Source organism: Dermacentor andersoni, chromosome 4 (assembly GCF_023375885.2).
Source record: "Dermacentor andersoni chromosome 4, qqDerAnde1_hic_scaffold, whole genome shotgun sequence".
Lineage (NCBI taxonomy): Eukaryota > Metazoa > Arthropoda > Arachnida > Ixodida > Ixodidae > Dermacentor > Dermacentor andersoni.
In genome coordinates, this window is record NC_092817.1 from 198,815,748 (window position 1) to 198,833,523 (window position 17,776).

The 17,776-nt window shown below is 49.0% G+C and overlaps 25 non-coding genes and 3 pseudogenes across 25 annotated transcripts; all 28 read right to left on the reverse strand.

Moving 5' to 3' along the window:
• Positions 1 to 404: 404 nt before the first annotated feature.
• Positions 405 to 523, reverse strand: LOC126538605 (5S ribosomal RNA; annotated as a pseudogene).
• A 562-nt stretch (positions 524 to 1,085) lies between these two features.
• Positions 1,086 to 1,204, reverse strand: LOC140217471 (5S ribosomal RNA). Its single transcript, XR_011894048.1, has one exon. It is a non-coding gene; the product is annotated as a 5S ribosomal RNA (ribosomal RNA).
• Positions 1,205 to 1,714: 510 nt separating this feature from the next.
• LOC140217472 (5S ribosomal RNA) lies at positions 1,715 to 1,833 on the reverse strand. Its single transcript, XR_011894049.1, has one exon. It is a non-coding gene; the product is annotated as a 5S ribosomal RNA (ribosomal RNA).
• Positions 1,834 to 2,342: 509 nt separating this feature from the next.
• LOC140217473 (5S ribosomal RNA) lies at positions 2,343 to 2,461 on the reverse strand. The gene has a single exon (XR_011894050.1). It is a non-coding gene; the product is annotated as a 5S ribosomal RNA (ribosomal RNA).
• Positions 2,462 to 2,969: 508 nt separating this feature from the next.
• Positions 2,970 to 3,088, reverse strand: LOC140217474 (5S ribosomal RNA). Its single transcript, XR_011894051.1, has one exon. It is a non-coding gene; the product is annotated as a 5S ribosomal RNA (ribosomal RNA).
• Positions 3,089 to 3,597: 509 nt separating this feature from the next.
• Positions 3,598 to 3,716, reverse strand: LOC126519987 (5S ribosomal RNA). Its single transcript, XR_007596762.1, has one exon. It is a non-coding gene; the product is annotated as a 5S ribosomal RNA (ribosomal RNA).
• A 509-nt stretch (positions 3,717 to 4,225) lies between these two features.
• On the reverse strand, positions 4,226 to 4,344 carry LOC140217475 (5S ribosomal RNA). The gene has a single exon (XR_011894052.1). It is a non-coding gene; the product is annotated as a 5S ribosomal RNA (ribosomal RNA).
• Positions 4,345 to 4,853: 509 nt separating this feature from the next.
• LOC140217476 (5S ribosomal RNA) lies at positions 4,854 to 4,972 on the reverse strand. Its single transcript, XR_011894053.1, has one exon. It is a non-coding gene; the product is annotated as a 5S ribosomal RNA (ribosomal RNA).
• A 508-nt stretch (positions 4,973 to 5,480) lies between these two features.
• Positions 5,481 to 5,599, reverse strand: LOC140217477 (5S ribosomal RNA). The gene has a single exon (XR_011894054.1). It is a non-coding gene; the product is annotated as a 5S ribosomal RNA (ribosomal RNA).
• Positions 5,600 to 6,108: 509 nt separating this feature from the next.
• On the reverse strand, positions 6,109 to 6,227 carry LOC140217478 (5S ribosomal RNA). The gene has a single exon (XR_011894055.1). It is a non-coding gene; the product is annotated as a 5S ribosomal RNA (ribosomal RNA).
• A 509-nt stretch (positions 6,228 to 6,736) lies between these two features.
• LOC126519980 (5S ribosomal RNA) lies at positions 6,737 to 6,855 on the reverse strand. The gene has a single exon (XR_007596756.1). It is a non-coding gene; the product is annotated as a 5S ribosomal RNA (ribosomal RNA).
• A 509-nt stretch (positions 6,856 to 7,364) lies between these two features.
• On the reverse strand, positions 7,365 to 7,483 carry LOC126519979 (5S ribosomal RNA). The gene has a single exon (XR_007596755.1). It is a non-coding gene; the product is annotated as a 5S ribosomal RNA (ribosomal RNA).
• A 508-nt stretch (positions 7,484 to 7,991) lies between these two features.
• On the reverse strand, positions 7,992 to 8,110 carry LOC126519978 (5S ribosomal RNA). Its single transcript, XR_007596754.1, has one exon. It is a non-coding gene; the product is annotated as a 5S ribosomal RNA (ribosomal RNA).
• A 508-nt stretch (positions 8,111 to 8,618) lies between these two features.
• Positions 8,619 to 8,737, reverse strand: LOC126519977 (5S ribosomal RNA). The gene has a single exon (XR_007596753.1). It is a non-coding gene; the product is annotated as a 5S ribosomal RNA (ribosomal RNA).
• A 508-nt stretch (positions 8,738 to 9,245) lies between these two features.
• On the reverse strand, positions 9,246 to 9,364 carry LOC126519976 (5S ribosomal RNA). The gene has a single exon (XR_007596752.1). It is a non-coding gene; the product is annotated as a 5S ribosomal RNA (ribosomal RNA).
• Positions 9,365 to 9,875: 511 nt separating this feature from the next.
• Positions 9,876 to 9,994, reverse strand: LOC140217479 (5S ribosomal RNA). Its single transcript, XR_011894056.1, has one exon. It is a non-coding gene; the product is annotated as a 5S ribosomal RNA (ribosomal RNA).
• Positions 9,995 to 10,502: 508 nt separating this feature from the next.
• LOC140217480 (5S ribosomal RNA) lies at positions 10,503 to 10,621 on the reverse strand. The gene has a single exon (XR_011894057.1). It is a non-coding gene; the product is annotated as a 5S ribosomal RNA (ribosomal RNA).
• Positions 10,622 to 11,130: 509 nt separating this feature from the next.
• Positions 11,131 to 11,249, reverse strand: LOC140217696 (5S ribosomal RNA). The gene has a single exon (XR_011894281.1). It is a non-coding gene; the product is annotated as a 5S ribosomal RNA (ribosomal RNA).
• A 509-nt stretch (positions 11,250 to 11,758) lies between these two features.
• On the reverse strand, positions 11,759 to 11,877 carry LOC140217481 (5S ribosomal RNA). Its single transcript, XR_011894058.1, has one exon. It is a non-coding gene; the product is annotated as a 5S ribosomal RNA (ribosomal RNA).
• A 512-nt stretch (positions 11,878 to 12,389) lies between these two features.
• On the reverse strand, positions 12,390 to 12,508 carry LOC140217482 (5S ribosomal RNA). Its single transcript, XR_011894059.1, has one exon. It is a non-coding gene; the product is annotated as a 5S ribosomal RNA (ribosomal RNA).
• A 509-nt stretch (positions 12,509 to 13,017) lies between these two features.
• Positions 13,018 to 13,136, reverse strand: LOC140217483 (5S ribosomal RNA). Its single transcript, XR_011894060.1, has one exon. It is a non-coding gene; the product is annotated as a 5S ribosomal RNA (ribosomal RNA).
• A 509-nt stretch (positions 13,137 to 13,645) lies between these two features.
• Positions 13,646 to 13,764, reverse strand: LOC140217484 (5S ribosomal RNA). The gene has a single exon (XR_011894061.1). It is a non-coding gene; the product is annotated as a 5S ribosomal RNA (ribosomal RNA).
• Positions 13,765 to 14,273: 509 nt separating this feature from the next.
• On the reverse strand, positions 14,274 to 14,392 carry LOC126519968 (5S ribosomal RNA). Its single transcript, XR_007596744.1, has one exon. It is a non-coding gene; the product is annotated as a 5S ribosomal RNA (ribosomal RNA).
• A 509-nt stretch (positions 14,393 to 14,901) lies between these two features.
• Positions 14,902 to 15,020, reverse strand: LOC126519967 (5S ribosomal RNA). Its single transcript, XR_007596743.1, has one exon. It is a non-coding gene; the product is annotated as a 5S ribosomal RNA (ribosomal RNA).
• A 509-nt stretch (positions 15,021 to 15,529) lies between these two features.
• On the reverse strand, positions 15,530 to 15,648 carry LOC140217794 (5S ribosomal RNA; annotated as a pseudogene).
• A 507-nt stretch (positions 15,649 to 16,155) lies between these two features.
• Positions 16,156 to 16,274, reverse strand: LOC140217485 (5S ribosomal RNA). Its single transcript, XR_011894062.1, has one exon. It is a non-coding gene; the product is annotated as a 5S ribosomal RNA (ribosomal RNA).
• A 509-nt stretch (positions 16,275 to 16,783) lies between these two features.
• LOC140217486 (5S ribosomal RNA) lies at positions 16,784 to 16,902 on the reverse strand. The gene has a single exon (XR_011894063.1). It is a non-coding gene; the product is annotated as a 5S ribosomal RNA (ribosomal RNA).
• A 509-nt stretch (positions 16,903 to 17,411) lies between these two features.
• Positions 17,412 to 17,530, reverse strand: LOC140217848 (5S ribosomal RNA; annotated as a pseudogene).
• Between the last annotated feature and the right edge of the window lie 246 nt (positions 17,531 to 17,776).

The following is a 17,776-nucleotide window of genomic DNA, read 5'->3' on the forward strand; positions in this document are numbered from 1 at the left end:
CGTCGTGTACGTGGATTGCTCCGTTTGTTATGGTTAGTTGCTGCCGAGTCGAGCTGGCAATAAAACACGAGGACGAGAGCAACGATTTGCGTCCGCTGCAGCCCACGTTTGGCGCTAGCAATGCGGCAAGTTATTGATTGTCACTGAGCTGGATACGGGTGTAATAGGTAAACGGTTAGCAGTTTGTGCGACTAAATTTTGCACCGTTACTTATACCGGTTACCACCGTCACTGCGCGTACAATCGCCTGGCGGCTTGCATATTGTTTTTGCACTTCGACGTTGGCTCTACCAGTAGGCTGCGCCAGTTGAATGTAACAGTAAATAAAACAACCCACACGTGAGTGTAAAAAAAAACAAAAATAAGTCACAGAAGCACGCAATAAAAAAATGCAAAAAGAAGGGTGCCATCAGCACTCGGTGTTCCCAGGTGGTCTCCCTCCCAAGTACTGACCGAGCCCAATGCTGCTTAGCTTCGGGGATCGGACGAGAACCGGCGTATTCAGCATGGTATGGCCGATTTTTTTTTTTTTTTTTTCTTTATTGCCAATCCTCGACATGCATGGTATGGCCGATGGCAGGAATGCTATGTTTACGACTGCACCTGTATCGTGCTATGTGCATTCGCAACGTATTGCTACAGCACGTACGCGGCACTGTATTTCCGTTGATAGTACAGGCACACGTCGTGTACGTGGATTGCTCCGTTTGTTATGGTTAGTCGCTGCCGAGTCGAGCTGGCAATAAAACAAGAGGACGAGAGCAACGATTTGCGTCCGCTGCAGCCCACGTTTGGCGCTAGCAATGCGGCAAGTTATTGATTGTCACTGAGCTGGATACGGGTGTAATAGGTAAACGGTTAGCAGTTTGTGCGACTAAATTTTGCACCATTACTTATACCGGTTACCACCGTCACTGCGCGTACAATCGCCTGGCGGCTTGCATATTGTTTTTGCACTTCGACGTTGGCTCTACCAGTAGGCTGCGCCAGTTGAATGTAACAGTAAATAAAACAACCCACACGTGAGTGTAAAAAAAAAAAAATAAGTCACAGAAGCACGCAATAAAAAAATGCAAAAAGAAGGGTGCCATCAGCACTCGGTGTTCCCAGGTGGTCTCCCTCCCAAGTACTGACCGAGCCCAATGCTGCTTAGCTTCGGGGATCGGACGAGAACCGGCGTATTCAGCATGGTATGGCCGATGGCAGGGATGCTATGTTTACGACTGCACCTGTATCGTGCTATGTGCATTCGCAACGTATTGCTACAGCACGTACGCGGCACTGTCTTTCCATTGATAGTACAGGCACACGTCGTGTACGTGGATTGCTCCGTTTCTTATGGTTAGTTGCTGCCGAGTCGAGCTGGCAATAAAACACGAGGACGAGAGCAACGATTTGCGTCCGCTGCAGCCCACGTTTGGCGCTAGCAATGCGCCAAGTTATTGATTGTCACTGAGCTGGATACGGGTGTAATAGGTAAACGGTTAGCAGTTTGTGCGACTAAATTTTGCACCATTACTTATACCGGTTACCACCGTCACTGCGCGTACAATCGCCTAGCGGCTTGCATTTTGTTTTTGCACTTCGACGTTGGCTCTACCAGTAGGCTGCGCCAGTTGAATGTAACAGTAAATAAAACAACCCACACGTGAGTGTAAAAAAAAAAAAAAAATAAGTCACAGAAGCACGCAATAAAAAAATGCAAAAACAAGGGTGCCATCAGCACTCGGTGTTCCCAGGTGGTCTCCCTCCCAAGTACTGACCGAGCCCAATGCTGCTTAGCTTCGGGGATCGGACGAGAACCGGCGTATTCAGCATGGTATGGCCGATGGCAGGGATGCTATGTTTACGACTGCACCTGTATCGTGCTATGTGCATTCGCAACGTATTGCTACAGCACGTACGCGGCACTGTCTTTCCGTTGATAGTACAGGCACACGTCGTGTACGTGGATTGCTCCGTTTGTTATGGTTAGTCGCTGCCGAGTCGAGCTGGCAATAAAACAAGAGGACGAGAGCAACGATTTGCGTCCGCTGCAGCCCACGTTTGGCGCTAGCAATGCGGCAAGTTATTGATTGTCACTGAGCTGGATACAGGTGTAATAGGTAAACGGTTAGCAGTTTGTGCGACTAAATTTTGCACCGTTACTTATACCGGTTACCACCGTCACTGCGCGTACAATCGCCTGGCGGCTTGCATATTGTTTTTGCACTTCGACGTTGGCTCTACCAGTAGGCTGCGCCAGTTGAATGTAACAGTAAATAAAACAACCCACACGTGAGTGTAAAAAAAAACAAAAATAAGTCACAGAAGCACGCAATAAAAAAATGCAAAAAGAAGGGTGCCATCAGCACTCGGTGTTCCCAGGTGGTCTCCCTCCCAAGTACTGACCGAGCCCAATGCTGCTTAGCTTCGGGGATCGGACGAGAACCGGCGTATTCAGCATGGTATGGCCGATGGCAGGGATGCTATGTTTACGACTGCACCTGTATCGTGCTATGTGCATTCGCAACGTATTGCTACAGCACGTATGCGGCACTGTCTTTCCGTTGATAGTACAGGCACACGTCGTGTACGTGGATTGCTCCGTTTGTTATGGTTAGTCGCTGCCGAGTCGAGCTGGCAATAAAACAAGAGGACGAGAGCAACGATTTGCGTCCGCTGCAGCCCACGTTTGGCGCTAGCAATGCGGCAAGTTATTGATTGTCACTGAGCTGGATACGGGTGTAATAGGTAAACGGTTAGCAGTTTGTGCGACTAAATTTTGCACCATTACTTATACCGGTTACCACCGTCACTGCGCGTACAATCGCCTGGCGGCTTGCATATTGTTTTTGCACTTCGACGTTGGCTCTACCAGTAGGCTGCGCCAGTTGAATGTAACAGTAAATAAAACAACCCACACGTGAGTGTAAAAAAAAAAAAAATAAGTCACAGAAGCACGCAATAAAAAAATGTAAAAAGAAGGGTGCCATCAGCACTCGGTGTTCCCAGGTGGTCTCCCTCCCAAGTACTGACCGAGCCCAATGCTGCTTAGCTTCGGGGATCGGACGAGAACCGGCGTATTCAGCATGGTATGGCCGATGGCAGGGATGCTATGTTTACGACTGCACCTGTATCGTGCTATGTGCATTCGCAACGTATTGCTACAGCACGTACGCGGCACTGTCTTTCCGTTGATAGTACAGGCACAGGTCGTGTACGTGGATTGCTCCGTTTGTTATGGTTAGTTGCTGCCGAGTCGAGCTGGCAATAAAACACGAGGACGAGAGCAACGATTTGCGTCCGCTGCAGCCCACGTTTGGCGCTAGCAATGCGCCAAGTTATTGATTGTCACTGAGCTGGATACGGGTGTAATAGGTAAACGGTTAGCAGTTTGTGCGACTAAATTTTGCGCCGTTATTTATACCGGTTACCACCGTCACTGCGCGTACAATCGCCTGGCGGCTTGCATATTGTTTTTGCACTTCGACGTTGGCTCTACCAGTAGGCTGCGCCAGTTGAATGTAACAGTAAATAAAACAACCCACACGTGAGTGTAAAAAAAAACAAAAATAAGTCACAGAAGCACGCAATAAAAAAATGCAAAAAGAAGGGTGCCATCAGCACTCGGTGTTCCCAGGTGGTCTCCCTCCCAAGTACTGACCGAGCCCAATGCTGCTTAGCTTCGGGGATCGGACGAGAACCGGCGTATTCAGCATGGTATGGCCGATGGCAGGGATGCTATGTTTACGACTGCACCTGTATCGTGCTATGTGCATTCGCAACGTATTGCTACAGCACGTACGCGGCACTGTCTTTCCGTTGATAGTACAGGCACACGTCGTGTACGTGGATTGCTCCGTTTGTTATGGTTAGTCGCTGCCGAGTCGAGCTGGCAATAAAACAAGAGGACGAGAGCAACGATTTGCGTCCGCTGCAGCCCACGTTTGGCGCTAGCAATGCGGCAAGTTATTGATTGTCACTGAGCTGGATACGGGTGTAATAGGTAAACGGTTAGCAGTTTGTGCGACTAAATTTTGCACCGTTACTTATACCGGTTACCACCGTCACTGCGCGTACAATCGCCTGGCGGCTTGCATATTGTTTTTGCACTTCGACGTTGGCTCTACCAGTAGGCTGCGCCAGTTGAATGTAACAGTAAATAAAACAACCCACACGTGAGTGTAAAAAAAAACAAAAATAAGTCACAGAAGCACGCAATAAAAAAATGCAAAAAGAAGGGTGCCATCAGCACTCGGTGTTCCCAGGTGGTCTCCCTCCCAAGTACTGACCGAGCCCAATGCTGCTTAGCTTCGGGGATCGGACGAGAACCGGCGTATTCAGCATGGTATGGCCGATGGCAGGGATGCTATGTTTACGACTGCACCTGTATCGTGCTATGTGCATTCGCAACGTATTGCTACAGCACGTACGCGGCACTGTCTTTCCGTTGATAGTAATGGCACACGTCGTGTACGTGGATTGCTCCGTTTGTTATGGTTAGTCGCTGCCGAGTCGAGCTGGCAATAAAACAAGAGGACGAGAGCAACGATTTGCGTCCGCTGCAGCCCACGTTTGGCGCTAGCAATGCGGCAAGTTATTGATTGTCACTGAGCTGGATACGGGTGTAATAGGTAAACGGTTAGCAGTTTGTGCGACTAAATTTTGCACCGTTACTTATACCGGTTACCGCCGTCACTGCGCGTACAATCGCCTGGCGGCTTGCATATTGTTTTTGCACTTCGACGTTGGCTCTACCAGTAGGCTGCGCCAGTTGAATGTAACAGTAAATAAAACAACCCACACGTGAGTGTAAAAAAAAACAAAAATAAGTCACAGAAGCACGCAATAAAAAAATGCAAAAAGAAGGGTGCCATCAGCACTCGGTGTTCCCAGGTGGTCTCCCTCCCAAGTACTGACCGAGCCCAATGCTGCTTAGCTTCGGGGATCGGACGAGAACCGGCGTATTCAGCATGGTATGGCCGATGGCAGGGATGCTATGTTTACGACTGCACCTGTATCGTGCTATGTGCATTCGCAACGTATTGCTACAGCACGTACGCGGCACTGTCTTTCCGTTGATAGTACAGGCACACGTCGTGTACGTGGATTGCTCCGTTTGTTATGGTTAGTCGCTGCCGAGTCGAGCTGGCAATAAAACAAGAGGACGAGAGCAACGATTTGCGTCCGCTGCAGCCCACGTTTGGCGCTAGCAATGCGGCAAGTTATTGATTGTCACTGAGCTGGATACGGGTGTAATAGGTAAACGGTTAGCAGTTTGTGCGACTAAATTTTGCACCATTACTTATACCGGTTACCACCGTCACTGCGCGTACAATCGCCTGGCGGCTTGCATATTGTTTTTGCACTTCGACGTTGGCTCTACCAGTAGGCTGCGCCAGTTGAATGTAACAGTAAATAAAACAACCCACACGTGAGTGTAAAAAAAAAAAAAATAAGTCACAGAAGCACGCAATAAAAAAATGTAAAAAGAAGGGTGCCATCAGCACTCGGTGTTCCCAGGTGGTCTCCCTCCCAAGTACTGACCGAGCCCAATGCTGCTTAGCTTCGGGGATCGGACGAGAACCGGCGTATTCAGCATGGTATGGCCGATGGCAGGGATGCTATGTTTACGACTGCACCTGTATCGTGCTATGTGCATTCGCAACGTATTGCTACAGCACGTACGCGGCACTGTCTTTCCGTTGATAGTACAGGCACAGGTCGTGTACGTGGATTGCTCCGTTTGTTATGGTTAGTTGCTGCCGAGTCGAGCTGGCAATAAAACACGAGGACGAGAGCAACGATTTGCGTCCGCTGCAGCCCACGTTTGGCGCTAGCAATGCGCCAAGTTATTGATTGTCACTGAGCTGGATACGGGTGTAATAGGTAAACGGTTAGCAGTTTGTGCGACTAAATTTTGCGCCGTTATTTATACCGGTTACCACCGTCACTGCGCGTACAATCGCCTGGCGGCTTGCATATTGTTTTTGCACTTCGACGTTGGCTCTACCAGTAGGCTGCGCCAGTTGAATGTAACAGTAAATAAAACAACCCACACGTGAGTGTAAAAAAAAACAAAAATAAGTCACAGAAGCACGCAATAAAAAAATGCAAAAAGAAGGGTGCCATCAGCACTCGGTGTTCCCAGGTGGTCTCCCTCCCAAGTACTGACCGAGCCCAATGCTGCTTAGCTTCGGGGATCGGACGAGAACCGGCGTATTCAGCATGGTATGGCCGATGGCAGGGATGCTATGTTTACGACTGCACCTGTATCGTGCTATGTGCATTCGCAACGTATTGCTACAGCACGTACGCGGCACTGTCTTTCCGTTGATAGTACAGGCACACGTCGTGTACGTGGATTGCTCCGTTTGTTATGGTTAGTCGCTGCCGAGTCGAGCTGGCAATAAAACAAGAGGACGAGAGCAACGATTTGCGTCCGCTGCAGCCCACGTTTGGCGCTAGCAATGCGGCAAGTTATTGATTGTCACTGAGCTGGATACGGGTGTAATAGGTAAACGGTTAGCAGTTTGTGCGACTAAATTTTGCACCGTTACTTATACCGGTTACCACCGTCACTGCGCGTACAATCGCCTGGCGGCTTGCATATTGTTTTTGCACTTCGACGTTGGCTCTACCAGTAGGCTGCGCCAGTTGAATGTAACAGTAAATAAAACAACCCACACGTGAGTGTAAAAAAAAACAAAAATAAGTCACAGAAGCACGCAATAAAAAAATGCAAAAAGAAGGGTGCCATCAGCACTCGGTGTTCCCAGGTGGTCTCCCTCCCAAGTACTGACCGAGCCCAATGCTGCTTAGCTTCGGGGATCGGACGAGAACCGGCGTATTCAGCATGGTATGGCCGATGGCAGGGATGCTATGTTTACGACTGCACCTGTATCGTGCTATGTGCATTCGCAACGTATTGCTACAGCACGTACGCGGCACTGTCTTTCCGTTGATAGTAATGGCACACGTCGTGTACGTGGATTGCTCCGTTTGTTATGGTTAGTCGCTGCCGAGTCGAGCTGGCAATAAAACAAGAGGACGAGAGCAACGATTTGCGTCCGCTGCAGCCCACGTTTGGCGCTAGCAATGCGGCAAGTTATTGATTGTCACTGAGCTGGATACGGGTGTAATAGGTAAACGGTTAGCAGTTTGTGCGACTAAATTTTGCACCGTTACTTATACCGGTTACCGCCGTCACTGCGCGTACAATCGCCTGGCGGCTTGCATATTGTTTTTGCACTTCGACGTTGGCTCTACCAGTAGGCTGCGCCAGTTGAATGTAACAGTAAATAAAACAACCCACACGTGAGTGTAAAAAAAAACAAAAATAAGTCACAGAAGCACGCAATAAAAAAATGCAAAAAGAAGGGTGCCATCAGCACTCGGTGTTCCCAGGTGGTCTCCCTCCCAAGTACTGACCGAGCCCAATGCTGCTTAGCTTCGGGGATCGGACGAGAACCGGCGTATTCAGCATGGTATGGCCGATGGCAGGGATGCTATGTTTACGACTGCACCTGTATCGTGCTATGTGCATTCGCAACGTATTGCTACAGCACGTACGCGGCACTGTCTTTCCGTTGATAGTACAGGCACACGTCGTGTACGTGGATTGCTCCGTTTGTTATGGTTAGTCGCTGCCGAGTCGAGCTGGCAATAAAACAAGAGGACGAGAGCAACGATTTGCGTCCGCTGCAGCCCACGTTTGGCGCTAGCAATGCGGCAAGTTATTGATTGTCACTGAGCTGGATACGGGTGTAATAGGTAAACGGTTAGCAGTTTGTGCGACTAAATTTTGCACCATTACTTATACCGGTTACCACCGTCACTGCGCGTACAATCGCCTGGCGGCTTGCATATTGTTTTTGCACTTCGACGTTGGCTCTACCAGTAGGCTGCGCCAGTTGAATGTAACAGTAAATAAAACAACCCACACGTGAGTGTAAAAAAAAAAAAAATAAGTCACAGAAGCACGCAATAAAAAAATGCAAAAAGAAGGGTGCCATCAGCACTCGGTGTTCCCAGGTGGTCTCCCTCCCAAGTACTGACCGAGCCCAATGCTGCTTAGCTTCGGGGATCGGACGAGAACCGGCGTATTCAGCATGGTATGGCCGATGGCAGGGATGCTATGTTTACGACTGCACCTGTATCGTGCTATGTGCATTCGCAACGTATTGCTACAGCACGTACGCGGCACTGTCTTTCCGTTGATAGTACAGGCACACGTCGTGTACGTGGATTGCTCCGTTTGTTATGGTTAGTTGCTGCCGAGTCGAGCTGGCAATAAAACACGAGGACGAGAGCAACGATTTGCGTCCGCTGCAGCCCACGTTTGGCGCTAGCAATGCGGCAAGTTATTGATTGTCACTGAGCTGGATACGGGTGTAATAGGTAAACGGTTAGCAGTTTGTGCGACTAAATTTTGCACCGTTACTTATACCGGTTACCACCGTCACTGCGCGTACAATCGCCTGGCGGCTTGCATATTGTTTTTGCACTTCGACGTTGGCTCTACCAGTAGGCTGCGCCAGTTGAATGTAACAGTAAATAAAACAACCCACACGTGAGTGTAAAAAAAACAAAAATAAGTCACAGAAGCACGCAATAAAAAAATGCAAAAAGAAGGGTGCCATCAGCACTCGGTGTTCCCAGGTGGTCTCCCTCCCAAGTACTGACCGAGCCCAATGCTGCTTAGCTTCGGGGATCGGACGAGAACCGGCGTATTCAGCATGGTATGGCCGATGGCAGGAATGCTATGTTTACGACTGCACCTGTATCGTGCTATGTGCATTCGCAACGTATTGCTACAGCACGTACGCGGCACTGTATTTCCGTTGATAGTACAGGCACACGTCGTGTACGTGGATTGCTCCGTTTGTTATGGTTAGTCGCTGCCGAGTCGAGCTGGCAATAAAACAAGAGGACGAGAGCAACGATTTGCGTCCGCTGCAGCCCACGTTTGGCGCTAGCAATGCGGCAAGTTATTGATTGTCACTGAGCTGGATACGGGTGTAATAGGTAAACGGTTAGCAGTTTGTGCGACTAAATTTTGCACCATTACTTATACCGGTTACCACCGTCACTGCGCGTACAATCGCCTGGCGGCTTGCATATTGTTTTTGCACTTCGACGTTGGCTCTACCAGTAGGCTGCGCCAGTTGAATGTAACAGTAAATAAAACAACCCACACGTGAGTGTAAAAAAAAAAAAAATAAGTCACAGAAGCACGCAATAAAAAAATGCAAAAAGAAGGGTGCCATCAGCACTCGGTGTTCCCAGGTGGTCTCCCTCCCAAGTACTGACCGAGCCCAATGCTGCTTAGCTTCGGGGATCGGACGAGAACCGGCGTATTCAGCATGGTATGGCCGATGGCAGGGATGCTATGTTTACGACTGCACCTGTATCGTGCTATGTGCATTCGCAACGTATTGCTACAGCACGTACGCGGCACTGTCTTTCCATTGATAGTACAGGCACACGTCGTGTACGTGGATTGCTCCGTTTCTTATGGTTAGTTGCTGCCGAGTCGAGCTGGCAATAAAACACGAGGACGAGAGCAACGATTTGCGTCCGCTGCAGCCCACGTTTGGCGCTAGCAATGCGCCAAGTTATTGATTGTCACTGAGCTGGATACGGGTGTAATAGGTAAACGGTTAGCAGTTTGTGCGACTAAATTTTGCACCATTACTTATACCGGTTACCACCGTCACTGCGCGTACAATCGCCTAGCGGCTTGCATTTTGTTTTTGCACTTCGACGTTGGCTCTACCAGTAGGCTGCGCCAGTTGAATGTAACAGTAAATAAAACAACCCACACGTGAGTGTAAAAAAAAAAAAAAAAATAAGTCACAGAAGCACGCAATAAAAAAATGCAAAAACAAGGGTGCCATCAGCACTCGGTGTTCCCAGGTGGTCTCCCTCCCAAGTACTGACCGAGCCCAATGCTGCTTAGCTTCGGGGATCGGACGAGAACCGGCGTATTCAGCATGGTATGGCCGATGGCAGGGATGCTATGTTTACGACTGCACCTGTATCGTGCTATGTGCATTCGCAACGTATTGCTACAGCACGTACGCGGCACTGTCTTTCCGTTGATAGTACAGGCACACGTCGTGTACGTGGATTGCTCCGTTTGTTATGGTTAGTCGCTGCCGAGTCGAGCTGGCAATAAAACAAGAGGACGAGAGCAACGATTTGCGTCCGCTGCAGCCCACGTTTGGCGCTAGCAATACGGCAAGTTATTGATTGTCACTGAGCTGGATACGGGTGTAATAGGTAAACGGTTAGCAGTTTGTGCGACTAAATTTTGCACCATTACTTATACCGGTTACCACCGTCACTGCGCGTACAATCGCCTGGCGGCTTGCATATTGTTTTTGCACTTCGACGTTGGCTCTACCAGTAGGCTGCGCCAGTTGAATGTAACAGTAAATAAAACAACCCACACGTGAGTGTAAAAAAAAAAAAAATAAGTCACAGAAGCACGCAATAAAAAAATGCAAAAAGAAGGGTGCCATCAGCACTCGGTGTTCCCAGGTGGTCTCCCTCCCAAGTACTGACCGAGCCCAATGCTGCTTAGCTTCGGGGATCGGACGAGAACCGGCGTATTCAGCATGGTATGGCCGATGGCAGGGATGCTATGTTTACGACTGCACCTGTATCGTGCTATGTGCATTCGCAACGTATTGCTACAGCACGTACGCGGCACTGTCTTTCCGTTGATAGTACAGGCACACGTCGTGTACGTGGATTGCTCCGTTTGTTATGGTTAGTTGCTGCCGAGTCGAGCTGGCAATAAAACACGAGGACGAGAGCAACGATTTGCGTCCGCTGCAGCCCACGTTTGGCACTAGCAATGCGGCAAGTTATTGATTGTCACTGAGCTGGATACGGGTGTAATAGGTAAACGGTTAGCAGTTTGTGCGACTAAATTTTGCACCATTACTTATACCGGTTACCACCGTCACTGCGCGTACAATCGCCTAGCGGCTTGCATTTTGTTTTTGCACTTCGACGTTGGCTCTACCAGTAGGCTGCGCCAGTTGAATGTAACAGTAAATAAAACAACCCACACGTGAGTGTAAAAAAAAAAAAAAATAAGTCACAGAAGCACGCAATAAAAAAATGCAAAAACAAGGGTGCCATCAGCACTCGGTGTTCCCAGGTGGTCTCCCTCCCAAGTACTGACCGAGCCCAATGCTGCTTAGCTTCGGGGATCGGAAGAGAACCGGCGTATTCAGCATGGTATGGCCGATGGCAGGGATGCTATGTTTACGACTGCACCTGTATCGTGCTATGTGCATTCGCAACGTATTGCTACAGCACGTACGCGGCACTGTCTTTCCGTTGATAGTACAGGCACACGTCGTGTACGTGGATTGCTCCGTTTGTTATGGTTAGTCGCTGCCGAGTCGAGCTGGCAATAAAACAAGAGGACGAGAGCAACGATTTGCGTCCGCTGCAGCCCACGTTTGGCGCTAGCAATGCGGCAAGTTATTGATTGTCACTGAGCTGGATACGGGTGTAATAGGTAAACGGTTAGCAGTTTGTGCGACTAAATTTTGCACCGTTACTTATACCGGTTACCACCGTCACTGCGCGTACAATCGCCTGGCGGCTTGCATATTGTTTTTGCACTTCGACGTTGGCTCTACCAGTAGGCTGCGCCAGTTGAATGTAACAGTAAATAAAACAACCCACACGTGAGTGTAAAAAAAAACAAAAATAAGTCACAGAAGGACGCAATAAAAAAATGCAAAAAGAAGGGTGCCATCAGCACTCGGTGTTCCCAGGTGGTCTCCCTCCCAAGTACTGACCGAGCCCAATGCTGCTTAGCTTCGGGGATCGGACGAGAACCGGCGTATTCAGCATGGTATGGCCGATGGCAGGGATGCTATGTTTACGACTGCACCTGTATCGTGCTATGTGCATTCGCAACGTATTGCTACAGCACGTACGCGGCACTGTCTTTCCGTTGATAGTACAGGCACACGTCGTGTACGTGGATTGCTCCGTTTGTTATGGTTAGTCGCTGCCGAGTCGAGCTGGCAATAAAACAAGAGGACGAGAGCAACGATTTGCGTCCGCTGCAGCCCACGTTTGGCGCTAGCAATGCGGCAAGTTATTGATTGTCACTGAGCTGGATACGGGTGTAATAGGTAAACGGTTAGCAGTTTGTGCGACTAAATTTTGCACCATTACTTATACCGGTTACCACCGTCACTGCGCGTACAATCGCCTGGCGGCTTGCATATTGTTTTTGCACTTCGACGTTGGCTCTACCAGTAGGCTGCGCCAGTTGAATGTAACAGTAAATAAAACAACCCACACGTGAGTGTAAAAAAAAAAAAAAAAAATAAGTCACAGAAGCACGCAATAAAAAAATGCAAAAACAAGGGTGCCATCAGCACTCGGTGTTCCCAGGTGGTCTCCCTCCCAAGTACTGACCGAGCCCAATGCTGCTTAGCTTCGGGGATCGGACGAGAACCGGCGTATTCAGCATGGTATGGCCGATGGCAGGGATGCTATGTTTACGACTGCACCTGTATCGTGCTATGTGCATTCGCAACGTATTGCTACAGCACGTACGCGGCACTGTCTTTCCGTTGATAGTACAGGCACACGTCGTGTACGTGGATTGCTCCGTTTGTTATGGTTAGTCGCTGCCGAGTCGAGCTGGCAATAAAACAAGAGGACGAGAGCAACGATTTGCGTCCGCTGCAGCCCACGTTTGGCGCTAGCAATGCGGCAAGTTATTGATTGTCACTGAGCTGGATACGGGTGTAATAGGTAAACGGTTAGCAGTTTGTGCGACTAAATTTTGCACCGTTACTTATACCGGTTACCACCGTCACTGCGCGTACAATCGCCTGGCGGCTTGCATATTGTTTTTGCACTTCGACGTTGGCTCTACCAGTAGGCTGCACCAGTTGAATGTAACAGTAAATAAAACAACCCACACGTGAGTGTAAAAAAAAACAAAAATAAGTCACAGAAGCACGCAATAAAAAAATGCAAAAAGAAGGGTGCCATCAGCACTCGGTGTTCCCAGGTGGTCTCCCTCCCAAGTACTGACCGAGCCCAATGCTGCTTAGCTTCGGGGATCGGACGAGAACCGGCGTATTCAGCATGGTATGGCCGATGGCAGGGATGCTATGTTTACGACTGCACCTGTATCGTGCTATGTGCATTCGCAACGTATTGCTACAGCACGTACGCGGCACTGTCTTTCCGTTGATAGTACAGGCACACGTCGTGTACGTGGATTGCTCCGTTTGTTATGGTTAGTCGCTGCCGAGTCGAGCTGGCAATAAAACAAGAGGACGAGAGCAACGATTTGCGTCCGCTGCAGCCCACGTTTGGCGCTAGCAATGCGGCAAGTTATTGATTGTCACTGAGCTGGATACGGGTGTAATAGGTAAACAGTTAGCAGTTTGTGCGACTAAATTTTGCACCATTACTTATACCGGTTACCACCGTCACTGCGCGTACAATCGCCTGGCGGCTTGCATATTGTTTTTGCACTTCGACGTTGGCTCTACCAGTAGGCTGCGCCAGTTGAATGTAACAGTAAATAAAACAACCCACACGTGAGTGTAAAAAAAAACAAAAATAAGTCACAGAAGCACGCAATAAAAAAATGCAAAAAGAAGGGTGCCATCAGCACTCGGTGTTCCCAGGTGGTCTCCCTCCCAAGTACTGACCGAGCCCAATGCTGCTTAGCTTCGGGGATCGGACGAGAACCGGCGTATTCAGCATGGTATGGCCGATGGCAGGGATGCTATGTTTACGACTGCACCTGTATCGTGCTATGTGCATTCGCAACGTATTGCTACAGCACGTACGCGGCACTGTCTTTCCGTTGATAGTACAGGCACACGTCGTGTACGTGGATTGCTCCGTTTGTTATGGTTAGTTGCTGCCGAGTCGAGCTGGCAATAAAACACGAGGACGAGAGCAACGATTTGCGTCCGCTGCAGCCCACGTTTGGCACTAGCAATGCGGCAAGTTATTGATTGTCACTGAGCTGGATACGGGTGTAATAGGTAAACGGTTAGCAGTTTGTGCGACTAAATTTTGCACCGTTACTTATACCGGTTACCACCGTCACTGCGCGTACAATCGCCTGGCGGCTTGCATATTGTTTTTGCACTTCGACGTTGGCTCTACCTGTAGGCTGCGCCAGTTGAATGTAACAGTAAATAAAACAACCCACACGTGAGTGTAAAAAAAAACAAAAATAAGTCACAGAAGCACGCAATAAAAAAATGGAAAAAGAAGGATGCCATCAGCACTCGGTGTTCCCAGGTGGTCTCCCTCCCAAGTACTGACCGAGCCCAATGCTGCTTAGCTTCGGGGATCGGACGAGAACCGGCGTATTCAGCATGGTATGGCCGATGGCAGGGATGCTATGTTTACGACTGCACCTGTATCGTGCTATGTGCATTCGCAACGTATTGCTACAGCACGTACGCGGCACTGTATTTCCGTTGATAGTACAGGCACACGTCGTGTACGTGGATTGCTCCGTTTGTTATGGTTAGTCGCTGCCGAGTCGAGCTGGCAATAAAACAAGAGGACGAGAGCAACGATTTGCGTCCGCTGCAGCCCACGTTTGGCGCTAGCAATGCGGCAAGTTATTGATTGTCACTGAGCTGGATACGGGTGTAATAGGTAAACGGTTAGCAGTTTGTGCGACTAAATTTTGCACCGTTACTTATACCGGTTACCACCGTCACTGCGCGTACAATCGCCTGGCGGCTTGCATATTGTTTTTGCACTTCGACGTTGGCTCTACCAGTAGGCTGCGCCAGTTGAATGTAACAGTAAATAAAACAACCCACACGTGAGTGTAAAAAAAAACAAAAATAAGTCACAGAAGCACGCAATAAAAAAATGCAAAAAGAAGGGTGCCATCAGCACTCGGTGTTCCCAGGTGGTCTCCCTCCCAAGTACTGACCGAGCCCAATGCTGCTTAGCTTCGGGGATCGGACGAGAACCGGCGTATTCAGCATGGTATGGCCGATGGCAGGGATGCTATGTTTACGACTGCACCTGTATCGTGCTATGTGCATTCGCAACGTATTGCTACAGCACGTACGCGGCACTGTATTTCCGTTGATAGTACAGGCACACGTCGTGTACGTGGATTGCTCCGTTTGTTATGGTTAGTCGCTGCCGAGTCGAGCTGGCAATAAAAGAAGAGGACGAGAGCAACGATTTGCGTCCGCTGCAGCCCACGTTTGGCGCTAGCAATGCGGCAAGTTATTGATTGTCACTGAGCTGGATACGGGTGTAATAGGTAAACGGTTAGCAGTTTGTGCGACTAAATTTTGCACCGTTACTTATACCGGTTACCACCGTCACTGCGCGTACAATCGCCTGGCGGCTTGCATATTGTTTTTGCACTTCGACGTTGGCTCTACCAGTAGGCTGCGCCAGTTGAATGTAACAGTAAATAAAACAACCCACACGTGAGTGTAAAAAAAAACAAAAATAAGTCACAGAAGCACGCAATAAAAAAATGCAAAAAGAAGGGTGCCATCAGCACTCGGTGTTCCCAGGTGGTCTCCCTCCCAAGTACTGACCGAGCCCAATGCTGCTTAGGTTCGGGGATCGGACGAGAACCGGCGTATTCAGCATGGTATGGCCGATGGCAGGGATGCTATGTTTACGACTGCACCTGTATCGTGCTATGTGCATTCGCAACGTATTGCTACAGCACGTATGCGGCACTGTCTTTCCGTTGATAGTACAGGCACACGTCGTGTACGTGGATTGCTCCGTTTGTTATGGTTAGTCGCTGCCGAGTCGAGCTGGCAATAAAACAAGAGGACGAGAGCAACGATTTGCGTCCGCTGCAGCCCACGTTTGGCGCTAGCAATGCGGCAAGTTATTGATTGTCACTGAGCTGGATACGGGTGTAATAGGTAAACGGTTAGCAGTTTGTGCGACTAAATTTCGCACCATTACTTATACCGGTTACCACCGTCACTGCGCGTACAATCGCCTGGCGGCTTGCATATTGTTTTTGCACTTCGACGTTGGCTCTACCAGTAGGCTGCGCCAGTTTAATGTAACAGTAAATAAAACAACCCACACGTGAGTGTAAAAAAAAAAAAAATAAGTCACAGAAGCACGCAATAAAAAATGCAAAAAGAAGGGTGCCATCAGCACTCGGTGTTCCCAGGTGGTCTCCCTCCCAAGTACTGACCGAGCCCAATGCTGCTTAGCTTCGGGGATCGGACGAGAACCGGCGTATTCAGCATGGTATGGCCGATGGCAGGGATGCTATGTTTACGACTGCACCTGTATCGTGCTATGTGCATTCGCAACGTATTGCTACAGCACGTACGCGGCACTGTCTTTCCGTTGATAGTACAGGCACACGTCGTGTACGTGGATTGCTCCGTTTGTTATGGTTAGTCGCTGCCGAGTCGAGCTGGCAATAAAACAAGAGGACGAGAGCAACGATTTGCGTCCGCTGCAGCCCACGTTTGGCGCTAGCAATGCGGCAAGTTATTGATTGTCACTGAGCTGGATACGGGTGTAATAGGTAAACGGTTAGCAGTTTGTGCGACTAAATTTTGCACCGTTACTTATACCGGTTACCACCGTCACTGCGCGTACAATCGCCTGGCGGCTTGCATATTGTTTTTGCACTTCGACGTTGGCTCTACCAGTAGGCTGCGCCAGTTGAATGTAACAGTAAATAAAACAACCCACACGTGAGTGTAAAAAAAAACAAAAATAAGTCACAGAAGCACGCAATAAAAAAATGCAAAAAGAAGGGTGCCATCAGCACTCGGTGTTCCCAGGTGGTCTCCCTCCCAAGTACTGACCGAGCCCAATGCTGCTTAGCTTCGGGGATCGGACGAGAACCGGCGTATTCAGCATGGTATGGCCGATGGCAGGGATGCTATGTTTACGACTGCACCTGTATCGTGCTATGTGCATTCGCAACGTATTGCTACAGCACGTATGCGGCACTGTCTTTCCGTTGATAGTACAGGCACACGTCGTGTACGTGGATTGCTCCGTTTGTTATGGTTAGTCGCTGCCGAGTCGAGCTGGCAATAAAACAAGAGGACGAGAGCAACGATTTGCGTCCGCTGCAGCCCACGTTTGGCGCTAGCAATGCGGCAAGTTATTGATTGTCACTGAGCTGGATACGGGTGTAATAGGTAAACGGTTAGCAGTTTGTGCGACTAAATTTTGCACCATTACTTATACCGGTTACCACCGTCACTGCGCGTACAATCGCCTGGCGGCTTGCATATTGTTTTTGCACTTCGACGTTGGCTCTACCAGTAGGCTGCGCCAGTTGAATGTAACAGTAAATAAAACAACCCACACGTGAGTGTAAAAAAAAAAAAAAATAAGTCACAGAAGCACGCAATAAAAAAATGCAAAAAGAAGGGTGCCATCAGCACTCGGTGTTCCCAGGTGGTCTCCCTCACAAGTACTGACCGAGCCCAATGCTGCTTAGCTTCGGGGATCGGACGAGAACCGGCGTATTCAGCATGGTATGGCCGATTTTTTTTTTTTTTTTTTTTATTTATTACCGGTTTTTTCGCAGAACGTGCAGTTTCCACACATTACAGTATCACAATTGCAATACAAACAAAAAGGAAAGAAAAGAGTCACACCATACAACAAAGCCGTCGGTCCCTATTGGACAGGCGTTGTCAACTTAAAATTCCTTCATGGCTGTCAGAGGTTCTAGCCTCCACAGCCATTCCGGAACACATTGTTGCATTTTCTGTATTTCTATGAATCGCGACAT